General features: G+C 45.2%; 1 long non-coding RNA gene across 1 annotated transcript; it reads left to right on the top strand.

Moving 5' to 3' along the window:
- Positions 1 to 7,334: 7,334 nt before the first annotated feature.
- LOC123329438 lies at positions 7,335 to 17,294 on the top strand. The gene is made up of 3 exons (XR_006544855.1): positions 7,335 to 7,477; positions 13,650 to 13,737; positions 17,087 to 17,294. It is a non-coding gene; the product is annotated as an uncharacterized LOC123329438 (long non-coding RNA).
- The last annotated feature ends 1,402 nt before the right edge of the window (positions 17,295 to 18,696 follow it).

Raw genomic sequence — 18,696 nt, 5'->3', positions numbered from 1 at the left:
GAACCTAAGTCTCCTGTGTCTCCTGCTCACATCTTGGCCTGAATGCAGACATACCTAGCCACTTCATCCTCAAGGCCTCAGTTTCCTCTTCTGAAGGGTCCATATAGTGTTAAAGTCCTAAGATTCAATTTGAAAGAATTTAATACTTATTTTTATAACACCATCTATTGAAAATATTTCTGTTTGGCCAAGAGGGTGGCATTCAGTGAAACAAACTTGCTGGGATGAGCTGGGAAAGAACATCTCTGCTTTAAAGACTTTTCCATCTGACAAGAGGGCTGGCTGTGAATAGGTGGCAGGACCTGTTAGAAATACTCAGGGAGCTGAGAGCACGGAGATGTGAGTCTTGACCAGCCCTGGGTTTGGAGAGTCAGGGGAATCAGAGACATTCTCCTGGAAGAGAGGACACCCAAGTTGGTTCTAAAGGAAAACAAGGTAGCCAGAACCGGGAAGGTACAGATGGCTTTCCATCCCAGCAGCATACTGGCAGTGCTTACAGAGTGAGAGTGATCAGTTTAAAATGTTAAGGAATTTGAGGCAAAAAGACTTTCCAGTGGTTGCCCAAAAAGAAGGCCACAGTGACCACAAATAACAAATGTGAGGCTATGTAGAAAAGTAGGAACCCTCATACACTGTTGGTGGGAATGTAAATTGGTACAGCCACTTTGGAAAACAGTGTGGAGGCTCCTCAAAAGACTAAGAATAGAATTACCATATGACCCAGTAGTCCCAAGAGTAGAACATTCAGAAAAAAATGAAAGCTCTAATTTGAAAAGACACACGCACCCCAATGCTCATAGCAGCATTATTTACAATAGCCAAGATATCAAGGTAACCAAAGTGTCCATCAGCAAATGAATAGACAAAGAAGATGTGATACATGTATAAAATGGAATACTACTCAGCCATAAAAAATGATGTTTTGCCATTTGCAACAATATAGATAGGCTTGGAGGACATTATGCTAAGTGAAAAAAGTCAGAAAAACAAAGACATATACAGTATGTTATCACTTATTTAGAGAATCTAAAAAATAAACTAGTGAATATAACCAAAAGGGAACAGATTCAAAGACATAGAGAACAAACTAGTGGTTATAGGTGGGGGGAGGGACAATATATGGGGAGGGGATTAAGAGGTACAAACTTTGGGTATAAAATAAGCTGTGAGGGTTCATGCTCAGTCACTTAGTCGTGTCTGACTCTTTGTGACCCCATGGACTGTAGCCCACCAGGCTCCTCTGTCCATGGGATTTCCCAGGCAAGAATACTGACGTGGGTTGCCGTTTCCTACTCCAGGGGATCCTCCCAACCCAGGGATTGAACCTGAGTCTCCTGTGTCTCCTGCATTTCCTGCATTGGCAAGTAGAATCTTTACCACTGAGCCACCTAGAAAGCCTGCCTGTTTATTCACCCCCAAATAAATTCAGATATGTCAAAGATTTTTCTTATTGCCTTGGAGTAGGGAGGACCTTTCTAGAAATGATTCAAAACCCAGAATAATCAGTCTGACGACATAAAGGTAAAATACATCTGCATGGGAAAAAAAAATAAGCATAGTGGAAGAGAAATGACAAGCTGAAACCATACCCAAAGGACTAATTTCCTTAATAAATAAAGAACACCTATAAATCAATAAGAAAAAAACCCTAACAAACTGAAATGGCCAAAGGCTACAAATAGTTCCCAGAGAAGAAAATACAAATGTTTCCTTTAAACATTGAAAAGATGCCCAACTCAGTTAAATATAAATTAAAACTATAATTAGATACCAATTTAAATGCTTTCAAATTGGCAAAGACCAGAAAGTGTGACGGCAGCATTAGTGAGGGCGTGGGGAAACAGACCTGTATATATATATGTTGCTGATGGGAGTGAAACCAAATTACCCTTTATGGAGAGTAATCTGGTAATTCTGTCAGAATTTAAATTTCATGTATCCTTTGATATAGTAGTGCCCCTTTATGAATTTAAGAGGCACAAATAAAAGGATGGTTAGTTAAATTATGATAATGGCATATAAGTGAATACAGGGTCAACCCTATATATGCTAACATGTAACATTTCCCAAAGTAGGAAAAAAAAAAAAAGAACTGTATGCATTTACAGTGTGCTCTTCTCTTTGTTTTTTAAAGAGTAAGTTGTATCATTTCCATGGACTTTCCAGGTAGCTCAGTGGTAAAGAATCTGCCTGCCAAACAGGAGACTCGGGTTCGATCCCTGGGTTGGAAAGATTCCTTGGAGGAGGAAATGGCAACCCACTCCAGGGCTCTTGCCTGAGAAATCCCATGGACAGAGGAGCCTGGTGGGCCACAGTTCATGAGGTCACGAAGAGTCAGACACAACTTAGTGACTAAACGGCAGCAGCAGCGGCATCACCCCCATTCTACAATTGAAGAAAGTGAGGTTTGGAAGAGTTAGGTAGCTTGCCCACAGTCATCACACAGTTAGTAGTTAGATAATAGACAGAGTCTGGGCCAGGCCAAGAATGTCTGGTCTCTTTGGCAATAAAATCCAAGTCTTTGGGGTTTTTGTTTTGTTTTGCTTTGCTTTTTTTGGGCTGTGCTGCTCGGCTTGCAGGATCTTAGTTCCTCAACTAGAGATGGAACCCATGCCCTCTGCGGTGGAAGTGCGGAATCCTAACCTCTGAACTGCCAGGGAAGTCCTGAAATCCAGGTTTTTAACCACAAGCACTAGGGCCTCCCCTATCGTAGTATACAAGAAACTCTCCTACACCATTTTCTGCTTCTCCCCTTCACATACCTTTCCATAAGCTAAACTGAATTTTTCCACATTCCTCCGCACATCCCTTTTCCCCAAACCTCTACATCTTGGTTCATGCTGCTTGAGCCAGATCAAATGTTACCTCTTTCAGGAAGCCTTCCTTTGGTTCTCCCAGGCAAATTAATTTTGCCTCCTCCAAATGCTTGAGCACTTCATCTCTTTCAAGGAAATCTTTGGAGGGTAGAGTCTACAGAGAATAAAAGAAAGGAAAGGAGGAAAGAAATTTAAGTATTTATCATGGGCCTGTGCCCTTTGGACTGTAGCCCACCAGGCCCCTCTGTCCATAGGATTTCCCAGGCATGAATACTGGAGTGGGTTGCTGTGCCCTTCTCTAGGGGACCTTCCCAACCTAGGGATCGAACCTGTGTCTCTTGCGTCTCCTACGTTGGCAGGATGATGCCAGTTTACTGCTAGCACCACCAGGGAACCCAATCGTGGGCCTACTTTGTGTTAAGCATAATGCCACTGCTTTCACACGAGTCTTCTCATCTGGTGTTTAAGTATTTATCATTGGGTCATGTGTTGTTGGTGGCAGGATCCACGTCTGATGGACGTGGATATCTCACTGAAGACCTAGCACAGTTCCATTCCTCATGCAAACAATTTTTTTTTAACTTTTTACTTTGGGGACTTCCCTGTTGGCTCAGATGGTAAAACTTCTTATTTTGTATGGGGGTATAGCTGATTAACAGCATGGTGATAGTTTCAGGTGGACAACAAAGAGACTCAGCCATACACACACAAATATCCCTTCTCCAGGGTCCTCTCCCATCCAGGCTACCATGCAACATTAAGCCAAGTTCCCTGTGGTATACAGTAGGTCCTTGTGGGTTATCCATTTAAAATATAGCAGTGTGTACATGTCCATACCAACCCCCCTAACTGTCACTTCCCCACAACATTCCCTCCAGCAGCCATAAGTTTGTTCTCTAAGTCTGCGAGTTTCTTTCTGTTTTGTAAGTTCATTTGTATCATTTCTTTTTAGATTCACATACAAGGGATGTCATATGATATTTCTCCTTCTGTCTGACTTACTTCCCTCAGTATGACAATCTCTAGATTCATCCAAATTGCTGCAAATGGCATTATTTCATATTCTTTTTAATGGCTGAGTGATATTCCATGGTGTAGATGTACCACATCTTCTTTATCCATTCCTCTGTTGATGGACATTTAGGGTGCTTCCATGTCTTGGCTGTTGTAGACAGCATGCAGACAGTTTTTGAAATGCTACTGCGTATCAGGTACTGTGTGTAGTGCTGGGAATACAAAGATGAATAGGATGAACAGAGCAGAGTCTCAACTGTCTGTCTAGGAGGGAAGCCAAATGTATGACCCAGTAAATCACATTTACTGTTAATAAGGTGGTGGAAGAGGTTTGTTGGATGAATGGATGTGTGCTTTTCAATGCGCCCCGTCTTATCCCTCCTTTCACTTCAAAACTTGCCTAATTCATCTTGCATCCAGTCCTGAAACTACCCTTTTCATGCACAGCCCTGGGGTTACAAAGTGTTCACATTGTCTCTCTAGAACTATATGGTCCAATACCATAGCCAGTATCCACATAGGGCTGTTTAAACTTAATGACAACTTCAAAGAGCTGGAGAAGTTAGAGCTGGGCAGCAGCATTGCCCTTGTCTGTTTTCCAGCACACCCACAATCACAGAGAGCTGTAGCCACGGCCTAGAGAAGGGGGCAGGGCGGCAGGCTCTGGGGTCCCCCGGGGAAGCTCACCTAACAGGAAAACATTGTCTCTGCTTGGGGTCGCCCCAATCTTTCCTCCTCCCACCAGGAGGAGGGAAACAGAGACTCATGAATGGAGGGCCTGCCAGCAGCCCAGCTGGGTGACCCCGTGAATGTGGGACATGGGACCACAGAGGATTTTCCATTCTTATGGCATGCCCAGAGGGGTGCAGATGGGTGAGGGGTGCCCTGAGGTCTCAGGGCCCCTGTGTTCGTGTTCCACCTGCAGCACAGACCTCGAGGCAAGGGAGTTTCCACACTGCCTCCCCTGGTGTGTGCCAGCCTTCCCTCCCAAACTCCCCAGGGCTCAGGGCCCCCTGGTTTTTCTGCCTGGGAATGGGGAGGGCACCAGAGGGGCTGGCAGTCCGGTGGGAGGCATTTTCCTTTCTTCCTCTCCTTCAGCGCTGGGGATCTTATTTCTCCCTCTCTCCTCTCTCTGCTGCTGCTGCGTCACTTCAGTCGTGTCCAACTCTGTGCGACCCCACAGACGGCCCCCCACCAGGCTCCCCCGTCCCTGGGATTCTCCAGGCAAAAACACTGGAGTGGGTTGCCATTTCCTTCTCCAATGTATGAAAGTGAAAAGTGAAAGTGAAGTCGCTCAGTCGTGTCCGACCCTCAGCGACCCCATGGACTGCAGCCTTCCAGGCTCCTCCAGCCATGGGATTTTCCAGGCAAGAGTACTGGAGTGGGGTGCCATTGCCTTCTCCTCCCCTCTCTCTACTCCATGGCTTTTGCCAGCTACCGGGACCAGAGCCAGCCACTAGAGGGTAGCAAAACCCCTCTTTTTAGTTCTGAACTCGGTGGTTGAGAAGGTCAGCTCCAGGGAGTTCATGGCTCCCCAGCCCTGCGGAAGTGAAAATAAAACAGCAAGCATTTAAGGAAAAAAAAAAAGAATGCACACCCTATTTTCATGTTTTACAGAAATTTCCAGGTAGACATGAATCAAAAGAAATCCCTCAGGAACCAAATAAGAAATCTCCCAAAGCAAGATGTTCCATGTCCAATTATTATTGTGGGATCTACAGTAATAAATTCCTCTAATAAAGTGTTCTCCAAAGCCCTGGAAACTTAATAACATTGCGATATAATACCGTGTGTTCTTAGAAGGTATTTTACACAAGACCAACATGCAGGTTTCTTTCTCTCCGTTGGCGTTCAGCAGTCTCTTTTATTGTATTTGTCACTTGGTTTAAGAACTAAATTTAGAAATGAAAATTCAACACCTGCCTCAGCCTAGTTCTTGACAATTAGCTCTGTGCTGTCTCTTGGAACTTCTGCAGGGAGAGCAGAATCACTTTGCAGTCCTGTGTTTTATTTCTGCAAACTGATGCCTCCCAGTGGCAACACCAAAGCCCAGATGTTGACATGACCTTTAACCTTTCACCTGGCAAAGTTGGGTTTTGTTTTTTTAATCAATAGAATTGAAAAATTCATCCATCTACTTTACTGTCTATCTTTTGGGCTATACTGTGTATCCCTATTTTGGAGAAGGCAATGGCACCCCACTCCAGTACTTTTGCCTGGAAAATCCCATGAGTGGAGGAGCCTGGTGGGCTGCAGTCCATGGGGTCGCTAGGAATCGGACACGACTGAGCAACTTCACTTTCGCTTTTCACTTTCATACATTGGAGAAGGAAATGGCAACCCACTCCAGTGTTCTTGCCTGGAGAATCCCAGGGACGGGGGAGTCTGGTGGGCTGCCATCTATGGGGTCGCACAGAGTCGGACACGACTGAAGTGACTTAGCAGCAGCAGCAGCAGCAGCATGTATCCCTATTTATTACTTCTTCATCTCCTGTTTCTTTGCAGATCTTTGTTGTTGTTTACCCACTAAGTCACATCTGACTCTCTTGCACCCTATGGACTGTGGCCTGCCAGGCGCCTCTGTCCATGGGATTCTCCAGGCAAGAATACTGGAGTGGTTTGCCATTTCCTCCTTCAAGGGATCTTCCGACCCAGGGACTGAACCTGTATCTCCTGAACTGCAGGCAGATTCTTTACCACTGAGCCTCCAGGGAGAGAAGTAAATTCTACCCTTTATGATGTGGTTCCATGTCTTCTTGACAATCAAAACAAAATAAAAAAAATCTTATTGTGTAAATCCTGTTAAAGAGAAAAACCACAGGCCCCAAACTGTATCGCTTGTGCCCATGATACCAAACCTAGACCCAGCTGCAGCTTCAACCTTTCCCAGGTACGTAGTCTTTTTTTTATAATTTTTATGGGGAGTATGGTTAATTTACAGTGTTGTATTAGTTTCAGGTGTACAGCAAAGAGAATCAGTTAAAACTGGGCAGTCTGGAACCTTCTGGCCCTCACCACTGAGGGCCCCACGGGACTTCTCCACCATCAGCACCAAGCCCCACTCCAAGGCAAGAAGAGGTAACCTGCATGGTAGACCCTGTCCTTCTTCCAAAACAAGGTGCCAGACCTGAAACAGTCCTTTCTTTTCTCTCGCCAGTGCCTTCCTTGCTGCACCCTCCTTCTTCCTATTAAAACCTCCCATTTTGTGCTGCCCCTTGGAGTGCCCTTTACCACCATCACTGCATAAAGCTGGTCGGATCTTTGAATTTGCTTAGCTGAATTGTTGTTAAGAATCCTAAGAGCTGGATTGCACTGTGTAATTTTCCAAAGGGCCCTGAAGGCACATATTATTCTCCTTCTTTTGTAGATGGAGAAATGGGTGCCCTGGATGTGTGTTGGCCAAGGCCACCCAGCTATTCCCTGGTGACATCCAGGTTTGAAACCTGATTGCTTTGCTCTCCACTCTGATGAACTCTTTGTAGGAAGAGAGTGTGTTGGGTCAGAATCTCTGAAACCCATGGCACCTGGCTGCCCAGCTGGTGCCTCCTAGGTCCTCGGAGCACGTGGATTAAGAGGAGGGCGTGGCCAGTATGGAGAGAGATCAGAAATCACCAGAACCCTAGGGCCCTGCAGGATGGTCTGCTTTGGTTAGTGCACTGCTGGAGGGTGGGGGAGGGGTGGGGAGGGGGTGGGGTGGAAGGGGGGGTGGGGGTGGGGTGGAAGGAGGGGTGGGGGTGGGGTGGAAGGGGGATGGGGGGTGGAATGCGTGGTCTGCAGTCTGTGGGCCCTTTCTGATGCTGATTTCATTTTGCAATTCTCAGCTCCAGCCTAGTCCTCAGAGAATGAAGGATATGAGACGATGCCCCAGTGTGGGCAGGGAAGAAGGCAGAGGAAGTCCAGGGACTTGCCTGGTCATATCCCAGCTGATGCTAGCCCCATTGTACCTGGAGGTACAGGGCTTTCTCACCTTCAGCCAGAACCAGCATTTACTGAGGACCAGCTTGGTGTCTAAGGTGCTTAGCAGAGTTAGTTTGTTTAGTGCTTTCAAAACCCAGCAAGGTTGTATCCTTGTTACAGTAAGAAAAGGAACCCTCAGAGAAGCTAGTTGCTTGTCCAAGAAGTAGGGAAACTTTTTTAACACACATGTTTTATTTAAATATGCTACTTAAAAAAAAAAAAAAGCAAATGAGAGGGAAGTAAGTGGAGAAACTGTGGATGTTCTGTTGCTGAGAGGCAAAGGGTGGAGGAAGGAGCTGTTGTGGTTCTGTTAAATCAGAGCCTCTGGTTAGTGAACCCCTACAGCAAGAGAGGAAGGACCAGCCCGAGGCCGGCTGGGGGTTGTGGGCCTGCGAGCAGGAGAGGGGACAGACTCTGGTGCCTGGGAACCAGCTGGGCTCCACAGGGTGCAGGCAGGAAGCCACTTGCTTTTTTTTCTCCCAGTTGCCTTTTTCACCCACACTGTAGGCAGTTCCTTCCAGGCCCTGAGTGAGGTCTCAGGCAGATCCCACAGCTTTTCAGCTTATCTTGGGTGGGGAAAAAAAAAAATCCAGGCTGGGCTGATGTGGAAACTGACTTCGGGTCCAGTTGAAAAGCTGTTCCCCACTCAGCTTGGGCCTGTTTTTCACATACTGGGTGAAAAAAGAACTGGGCTCGTTACTCTTCTCTGTCCCTTCGTGCCTGTCTTGTCACCCCCCAGCTGCTGCTTTGGGGGGCCGTGAGGGTGGAGGGAAGTAGGTAATTAGCCGAAAAGGTCGTCCGTGAGTGCTGCAGGCCTCAGGTGACCATGACTGTGACCATGACCTGGGCGAGTGTTCCACCACTGATTTTTCCTCAAGAGAGGCGCTTGGTGAGGACTTAATGGACTGCCATCTCTGGGGGCGTTTTACCCACTTGATAGCGACTCCCCAGCTTTCTGCTTACCATCTTGCAAGTCCAGGTGGGCCATGGTCCAGCAGGTCTCACCTGTCAGAAATGGAGAGCTTTGGCTCACCTATACCTGTTGAATCAGAATGTGTGAGTGTGTGTGTGTGTGCGTGCTCAGTTGTGTCCAACTCTTTGTGACCGTATGGACTGTAGCCGCCAGGCTTCCCTGTCCATGGGATTTCCCTGGCAAGAACACTGGAGTGGGTTGCCATTTCCTATTCCAGGGGATCTTCCCAACCCCTGGATGGAACCCACATCTCTTGCAGCTCCTGCTCTGGCGAGCAGATGCTTTACCAGTCTGCCACCTGGGACGGCCACGTTGAGTCAGGATCTACATGTTAACGAGAGCCCAGGTGATGTGATGTGCAGGCAGGTTTGAGGAGCTCTGGCTTCCAGCCACCCCCAGCCCCTGACTCCCAGCAGCATCTCTCTTCAAGGGTTCACCAGACAGGCTTCACCCTGTACTTTTTAGAGCCTCCAAGTCCAGCCCCCTTCCACCCATGTACAAGTATGAGGGGAGTCTCTCCTCTCCCCATAGTAGGTTCTCTGGCTGCAGCTCTGGAAATTCAACTTACAAATTAACAAGAGAAATCAAGTTTATTGACATGCATATGCATGGGAGCACTCAGCTATAAGTAACTCAAAGGGGTGGTAAGACTTTGAGATTATGCAGCATCTTAACAAAAGAACGATACATTTTTAGAGAAGCGTCAAGACATAAGAAAAGCATTTCGGGCTTCTGGGGGTGGCAAGTTGTGGGACTGCAAATACATGAAGGAATCAATGGTAGATGAGGTCTGGCTTTAGCAAAGTTTGTTATGGAGATTCCTGCCATACTGCTAAGGGTCTAGATTATGTCCAGTGATTAACTTCGATCCTTCTTGATAGAGAGGGGAGAGGACATAGCCCCTCCTGACCAGTCCCTGGGGATCTCACCCATCATGCTTATTAAATGTTCCACAGGATGAGCAGACTGTAGTCCATTCAGCTCTTCCCTCATTGAGAGATACTCAGGTGGTTTTCCGACTTTCACCTCTTCAAGCCAAGCTTCAAAATGTGTCCTCTGGTTTGTGTGCTCCAGAGCTCTCGTTTCTAAGGGTCACCTGCAGTAGAACATGGCCTCCAAAAATACATGCCTTTATTGTAGAGAATGTCAGATTGTTGTCCAAAAGTTTAGCAACTTACACTTTTACCAGCAAGAAATGACTGTGCCCTCTTAACCGCAAGACAGAGTAAAATAGTGTAGCTGTTTATGGGTTAAGCTAATTTGATGTGTGAAAAAGAGTATGCCGTTAATGTTTTAGTTTGCTTCTCTACAATGACCACAGGGGTCAGGGTGTTTTTGTTTTTTTTCATGTCCACTGACCACTTACATTTCCTCTTCTACAAATTGCCTTCTTTATTATTTTAAAATAAACTTTCTCTTTGACTGCACTATGTGGCTTGTGGGATCCTAGTTCCCTGACCAGGGACTGAATCCAGGCGCTGGGCAGTGAAAGTGTGGAGTCCTAACCTCTGGACCACCAGGGAATTCCCAAAATGAACTTTATTTAAAAGAACAGCTTTAGATTTACAGAAGAATTCTGAAGACCGTGCAGAGGTTCCCACAGAGCTGCGCCCCCTTTCCCCTGTTAGTAACACCTTACATTACTTTGCTACATTTGTCATAGTCCATGGACCATTACTGATACATTATTATTAATTGAAGACCTTCAAATGTCCTTAGTTTTTCGCCTACTGTCTCCTTTCTGTGCCAGAAAGTGAACTAAAACATGAACGGCATACTCTATTTCACCACATTCAGTTCAGTAGGTCAGTCGTATCAGATGCTTTGCGACCCCATGAATTGCAGCATGCCAGGCCTCCCTGTCCATCACCAACTCCCAGAGTTCACCCAGACTCACGTCCATCGAGTCAGTGATGCCATCCGGCCATCTCATCCTCTGTCGTCCCCTTCTCCTCCTGCCCCAATCCCTCCCAGCATCAGTCTTTTCCAGTGAGTCAACTCTTTGCATAAGGTGGCCAAAGTACTGGAGCTTCAGCTTTAGCATCATTCCTTCCAAAGAAATCCCAGGGCTGATCTCCTTCAGAATGGACTGGTTGGATCTCCTTGCAGTTCAAGGGACTCTCAAGAGTCTTCTCCAACACCACAGTTCAAAAGCATCAATTCTTCGGTGCTCAGCCTTCTTCACAGTCCAACTTTCACATCCATACATGACCACTGGAAAAACCATAGCCTTGACTAGACGAACCTTTGTTGGCAAAGTAATGTCTCTGCTTTTGAATATGCTACATTACACTTAGTTATTTCAGCTCCTTGGGCTCCTTCTGGCTTTGATGACTTGTCAGACACTGCTTGTTTTCCATGACCTTGACAGTTTTGAATAGTGCTGGTCAGACATTGTGTATAGTATGTCCCTATCTGGGTCTTGTCTTTTTCTCCTGACTAAACTGGTATTAAAGCCCAAATTATCAGCCTGGCCTTGGCATCGGCCTTGCACACCTGGCAAGGCAGTGTTTGTCAGATTCTCCCCTGCAAAGTCACTCTCTCCCTGCTTTTTCCACCCTCTACTCTTTGGAAGGTAGTTACTATGTATGAAAGTGAAAGTCGCTCAGTCGTGTCAGACTCTTTGCGACCCCATGGACTGTGTCCATGGGATTCTCCAGGCCAGAATACTAGAGTGGGTAGCCGTTCCCTTCTCCAGGGGATCTTCCCAACCCAGGGATCGAACCCAGGTCTCCCACATTGGAGGCGGATTCTTTACCAGCTGAGCCACCAGGGAAGCCCAGGTCCTATGTATAACCCACACCTATGGAGTAGGGGTTATGCCTCATCTCCTTTAGGGTAAAGTACATGAATGATTTTGAACCCTTCTATATGAGAGAGTTGGCTGTTTCCCTTTGTTTACTTAATTATTCATTTACACATATCCATTTGGATGCCTGGATATTTACCTTATACTTTAGGTTATAATCCAATACTATCTTATTTTCTTGCTCAAATTGTTCCAGCTTGGACCATTTCAGATGATGCCCATGACCCTTTGACGTACTACCATCAATGTGTGTGTGTGTTTTTAAAATTTATCTATTATTTATTGAATTTTTGGCCACCCCCTGTAGCATGTGAGATCTTAAGTTTCCCGACCAGGAACTGAATCCACACCCTCTGCTCGGAAGGCGGCGTCTCAACCACTGGACCGCCACAGAAGTCTGGGCTTTGTTTTTTTGATCACATCCTTGCCTTCTGGCATTTCAAGGTGCTCCAGGTTCTTCTTGTGTCCTAGAATCAGCTTGCTCTACCCTAGAATCAGCCTTTTCTCCTAATAGTTCTAGTTTCTTTTATGAGAGAATGGTATTGGAAAACAAGGTCTGGGTACAAGATTGCTCATTGCTATTGGGGTGTTATTGCTTCCAGTTTCTTTCAGCACACAGAGCAAGGGAATGTATGTGAACTTATTAACCAGTGTATCTATACACATTTATAAATATTTCTATATGAATATGAATTCATTCCTATATCCACAGCTCTATCACTACATGGAATAGTCTCACCTCCTTCCCATGCTTATTTGTAAATGCCCACTCCAACAGTGAGAATCCTGGCTCCCTACAATATTCGCTTCATTGTTGATTTCTAGTACACATGTATATCAGCATCAGAATTATTAACCCTACCCTGATGGGAAAAACTTCATCAGAGTACAGTTTTACGTGTAGTTCGTTTTGCCTTTAGTCTTATGGCTCCATTCATTTCCAAGGTTCCCTCAGTCAGCACCTATCCCCTCACCTCCTTAAGGGAGGCGTTTTGTTACATTTCCAGTACAGATTATTTCATCCCAGTCTGCATTCAATCCTGGAGTCCCTTAATCTCCTAGATGATTTACTTTAATGTGTATGCATTGGTTCACTATTTGTGCTGTGAAATTCTATGGATTTTGACAAATACACAGTGTCCTATATTTACAAGTAGTGTATCATATAGAATAATTTCACCATCCAAAAACAAAAATTGCATACTTCTATTCAACCCTCTACCCCACTCCTATCAAATTCCTGCCAATCACTGACATTTTTACTGTCTCTATAGTTTTACCGTCTCCAGAATCTCATATAGTTGGAATTTTACAGTAGGTAACTTTTTCAGATTAGTGTCTTTCATTTAACAATATGTATTTGAGGTTCACACGTGTCTTTTCCTGACTTGATAGCTTATTATTTTTTTTAATCACAGAATAATATCCCATTATGTGGATGTACTACAGTTTATCCATTCCATGTTCTATTGAAGGACATCTTGGCTGCTTTCAGTTTTTAGAGATTATGAATAAAGCTGCTATAAATATTCTTGCCTATTTTTAAATTGTCCTTTGCTTTTCAAATTGTTTGCTAAGGACTTTGAACTTCATCAGGTTTCAACTATTTTTTTCCTAGTCTATTATGTCTCCACTGACTTCATGATTTTTGCCTCACAATATTAAAAAATGTCATTGAATATATCTGTAATTTTTGTTATGGCTTCTGGGTACCCTGACTTGCCCAGATTGTTTCTCTCCATCCCAAGGTTGAAAGATGTTTTCTGAATCTGTCTTCCATTACGTATTAAGGAAGAGTGCCTAGGTTTAAACAGGAGATAGAAATGCTGAAGAATTACAGAGTGCCTGGGGTACAGTTACTTGGGGCTGAGAAGCGTTCTGGCTCTGAGTTCCGAGTGGTCCATCACCTGGGCTTCCTAGGGTGATCCCCGAGAAAAGGTTTTCATGGGGTCCCTTCAGACACATGTAGTTCTGGAAGCAGGGACCCATGTAGTCTGACTTTGGCAAAGCAAAACCAGGCCCCAGGCTTGTTTCCTGAGCTCATTCGCCCCTATGTCTCCTTATTTTGTTTCCTTCCTAGATTGTAAGTGCCATAAAGTCGAGGGCCAGGTCTGGCTTACTGATCCGTCATTCCTCAATGCCTGGCATGATGCCCTGTGGGCAAGCAGGTGAGAAGGAAGAAAAGAGCGTGGGTGATTTCCGTTAACTCTGAAGTTCCACGTGAAGTTCTGCTGTAGGCCCCGGGTGGCTAACCTCACCGGACCACCTCACAGGCTCCCTCACCTCCGGCTCCCCCACTGGGTGTGGTTAATGGATACCCATTCAGGGGCTTGGAGGCTTGGAGGAAGGGGAGGTGGGAGTCCTGATCGCTGTCACGCCTCACGGGCTGGGCAGGCCTGGCAGCAGCACGTTCTTAGGTACTCACAGCTCCCGTCCTGCGGCCCTCCTCCCAGGATGCCCGCTTTCACCCGGGCACCCACACCACACGTCCTCCTCAGCCTCTGCGGCTCAGGTGGGCGAGCCCCTTCCCTCGGTGGGCAGTGGCTGTGGGTATCAGCGTCTCTTACTACTTAGAGGAAGCTTCCCACACCTCTGTAAATAGTCACTTCACTAAGAAACCTTCTCATAACCCCCAACCGAGTGTGCTTTCTTTGCTGCCTGGACTCTGATGGGGCCTTAAAGGGGGAGAAAATTAGGGAAAGAAGCAAGAGGAGCCTGGAAGGATAAGAGGTTCCCTCAGAAGCACTCACACAGGCCCGGGAGAAGCAGTCCTTGTCATTCCCTGTGCTTACCCCTCTGCGGGAAGAGAGGACCTAGGACCGTGCGAGGCAAAGCGATGGCCGGCCTGAGTCAGCCCAGCTTCCCCCGGGCTACTGGCTCTGTCCTCTGTTCCCTCAGTGCTTGGTTCTATCTAGACAAGAAACCTTAATAAAGTGAAATTATAACTTACCCTTTTATAGGCCTATCTCCCTCACCAGACTGGAACTCCTCAGAGGCAAAGATTTGGGTTTTGGCCATTTCTGGATCCTGCCCATTTTCTTGTTTTCTTTTTTTTTTTTAATGTTTATTTTTATTTATTATGTATTTTGCCGTGCGGGGTCTCAGTTGTGGCGCATGAAATCTTCGTTGTGGTCTGTGGGATCTAGTTCCCTGACCAGGGATCGAACCCCAGCCTCCCGCATTGGGAGTGCAGAGTCTTAGCCACTGGACCACGCCCTCGCCCGCCCCCGCCAAGGGAAGTTCCCTGTCCAGTTTCTTCCAGGCTGCTGGGCACAGAGGAAGTCCATGAGTGGATTCGCGTTTAGAAGGGAGGAGGGTTTCTCCCACAAATGAACCTGTAGGCCCACCCTTCTAGAACCCACCCCCTTCCTCAGTGGTGAAACCGCCTCAGAAGCCGGTGGCCAGGTCCTGAAAGCTAAAAAGTGCTCGACACTGATGATAGCGGAAGTTGACTAAGCTGCTGACGCAAGAAAACCAACTTCCTCTTCCAAGATGGCTGCCGGTTCGAATATCATGCTGTCTCGCCCACACACATCCTGGCCTCGTGCCTCCCTGCCACCTTTGCCTCCTTCTTCATCGGCTGCCAGCTTGGCTCCAACAGCTTTCTCCTTGTACCTTTCTGTTCTGTTGCTGTCTCAGATGTTGTCCGAATGATCCGTACTAACCCCTTCACACCTGGATCAGGAAACCCTCACCACACCAAGTCCACAGTGTGGACCACGTTCTCCCATCCCCAAATCAGGATACCGTCATTTGAAACCGGGGCTGTCCCAGAAAACCTGAGATATCCATTGGATTTATAGAAGCAACACTAAACCTCGATTCATTTTTAACTTAAATGATTTTGATAACCACAAATGTATGAGGAGGAAAAACAGTGAACAAAGCTTAATTGTGTCTGGCTGTAGTTTTCATAGGCAGTGGTGTCCAAATGCTTGTAACTTTCTAAGGCAGTGGCTTTCTAAAATTTTAATTGTATTGGCATATAGTTGATTTACAATGCTGTGTTAGGTTCAAGTATACAGCAAAGTGATTTGGTTATACGTATAATCATTCTTCTTTAGATTCTTTTCTATTATAGGCTATCACAGAATATGGAGTAGAGTTCCCAATGCTACACAGTAGATTCTTGTTGGTTGTCTATTTTATGTATAATAGTGTATGTTCATCCCAAGCTTCTGATTTATCCCTACCCTCTTTGTTTAGTCACTAAACTGTGTCCAACACTTTTGTGACTCCATGGACTGCAGCCCACTAGGTTCCTCTGTGGGATTTCCCAGGCAAGAATACTGGAGTGGGTTGCCATTTCCTTTTTCATCCCCTCTAATGCAGTGTTAATTTCAAACGTTCCGTTAGTGGAAACATTTTTATTTTATTTTATTGAAGGATAATTGCTTTACAGAATTTTGTTGTTTTCTGTCAAACCTCAACATGAATCAGCCATAGGTATACATATATCCCCTCCCTTTTGAACCTCCTTCCCATCTCCCACCACATCTCACCCCTCTAGGTTGACACAGAGCCCCTGTTTGAGTTTCCTGAGCCATACAGCAAATTCCCATTGGCTATCTACTTTATGTATGGTAATATGTTTCCGTGTTACTCTTTCCATACATCTCACCCTCTCCTCCCCTCTCCCCATGTCCATAAGTCTGTTCTCTATGTCTGTTTCTCCATTGCTGCCCTGTAAATAAAGACTTAAGTACCATTTTTCTAGATTTTGTATATATGCGTTGCTGCTGCTGCTAAGTCGCTTCAGTCGTGTCCAACTCTGTGCGACCCCATAGATGGCAGCCCACCAGGCTCCCCCGTCCCTGGGATTCTCCAGGCAAGTACACTGGAGTGGGTTGCCATTTCCTTCTCCAATGCAGGAAAGTGAAAAGTGAAAGTGAAGTCGCTCAGTCGTGTCCAACTCTTAGCGACCCCATGGACTGCAGCCTACCAGGCTCCTCCGTCCGTGGGACTTTCCAGGCAAGAGTACTGGAGTGGGGTGCCATTGCCTTCTCCAATATATGTGTTAGAATACAGTATTTATCTTTCTCTTTCTGACTTATTTCACTCTGTATAATAGGTTCTAGGTTCATCCACCTCATTAGAACTGACTCAAAGGTGTTCCTTTTTATGGCTGAGTAATGTTCCATTGCATATATGTACCACAACTTTATCCATTCATCTGTCAATGGACATCTAGGTTGCTTCCATGTTCCAGCTGTTGTAAATAGTGCTACAGTGAACAATGGGATACATGTGTCTTTTTAGATTTTGGTTTCCTCAGGGTATATCTAGGAGTGGGATTGCTGGGTCATATGGTGGTTTTATTCCTAGTTTTTTAAGGAATCTCCATACCATCTTCCATAGTGGCTGTATCAATTTACCTTTCCATTAGTAGAAACATTTTTGATGCCGAATATCATCATTCATGTTATTGTATTGTTTTCAATAAAAGCTGTTATTTATGTGTATAATAAATTGTGACACTTTGTATACCATTGTAAGATTTTTCATCTGAAATCCCAGCCCAGCCCTGGAATCATCCCAGCCTGGTGCCAGATGGTGAATGAAGAAGCCTCTAGAAGACTTCAGTCACCTGAGTTTTCCCAAATGGAGCAAAGACAAGGCATCCCACCACGCCCTTCCTAAATTTCTGACCTACAAATTCATGAATGTTAGAAAAATGATTGTTTTATTTTTAAAAAATCACAAAGTAAAGTAAAACTCTTCTCTGGTTGTTTGTTTGTTTGTTTTTGAACTTTTTTCTTAGTATATGAAAATTCAGTGAAAACTGAAGTTTTAGAAGAAGAAAAAGAGTATTTCTGCACCCACCCCCACCCTGAGCCTTCCAGATTGAACTTTCAGATATTCTGATGCTTGGTGGTCCCTATTCCACCAAGAGTAGAAGTTATTCCAGCCACACAGGGTTATGCCCACATCCCTGGGGCACTCTCTATACTGCAGAGAGAAAGATGACCTGCTGGAAGGAATTCTAAGTGGTGGGACCAGTTGTCTATAGAACAGTGAATGCTGGATTTCAAATGCCCTGTCTGGCATCCTGGCTCCAGGACCCTTGCTGTTACTGACTTGTCTGAAGCACACCTAAAGCCCTTGACAATTATATCATGGTGTTAGTCTTGCCTTCACTGAACAAAGCTCCTAGAAAGGTACTTCTCATTGACAACCGCTCCTGGCAGTATCATTACAGGTACTCAATAGAGAAACCCTTGCCTTTATATCAGTTTTCCCTGTGAGGATGATGAGCAGATTCAGGCAACTAACCCACCACCACAGGCCAGGCTTCCAGCTGAGGGGTGGCCTCTGGCTTCCCTGAGGGATCCTGCGAGGCAATGCTTTCATCAATGCATTTTTCAGAAATGCCCAAGGTGCATCCAGAATGCCCCTCCGGCCTCTCCTAGTCCTTGTAAATTCAGTTTCTTCAGAACTCCCTCCTCTCCCAATCTCTCCAAGCACCTTCTTGAATTTGAGGCATTGGTGAAGAGGGTATAGAACACAGCATCTGGTATTTAAACGGATAAGTTTGGGTTGGCACATTAGTAAATGAATGAATCTGGACTAACAAGAGTGTGAGCAGGTGGGTAGGTGAATAAAAGCATGAACTGTCACCAGGCATGCCCTGGAATGGCACCTTCCAGAGGACAGGGATTCCCACTTATTCAAGACCCCAGCTGGATTCCATTGACCCAACAGCATGAAATTTTTTCAAAATCTATTTTAAAAATGAGTTACTTAGAAACTAGAATATTTATGAACATGTAATCAAAGTGTGGCAAGACACTTATAAAGGTAACTCTACCATTTGGTACATACAAACATTCATTTATACCTAGTTGCTAGGTAATAAATTTTTGAAATGTTCAATATTTTATATCTACCACCTGTATTAGTGGGCCATTATTTCCCTCAACTAAAAGCAAATTATGTTTTCTATCACCATCAATATTCTTTAAACTTAAAGGAAACTTTTAAAGAAACAGGGATGGGAGAGCTTTAAGATCCCATCCAGGGTTTCTCAGCGTTACCTGTGTGATTCAAATTCTTACCTGGGAAGACTTTTAAAAATCTCAATGTATTTTTTTTTCCTTTTTAAAAACATTAAAATTTTTTTTTCTTGT

Source organism: Bubalus bubalis, chromosome 15 (genome assembly GCF_019923935.1).
Source record: "Bubalus bubalis isolate 160015118507 breed Murrah chromosome 15, NDDB_SH_1, whole genome shotgun sequence".
NCBI lineage: Eukaryota > Metazoa > Chordata > Mammalia > Artiodactyla > Bovidae > Bubalus > Bubalus bubalis.
Note: the sequence above shows the minus strand (reverse complement) of the source record. Positions and strands in the feature narration are given on the sequence as shown.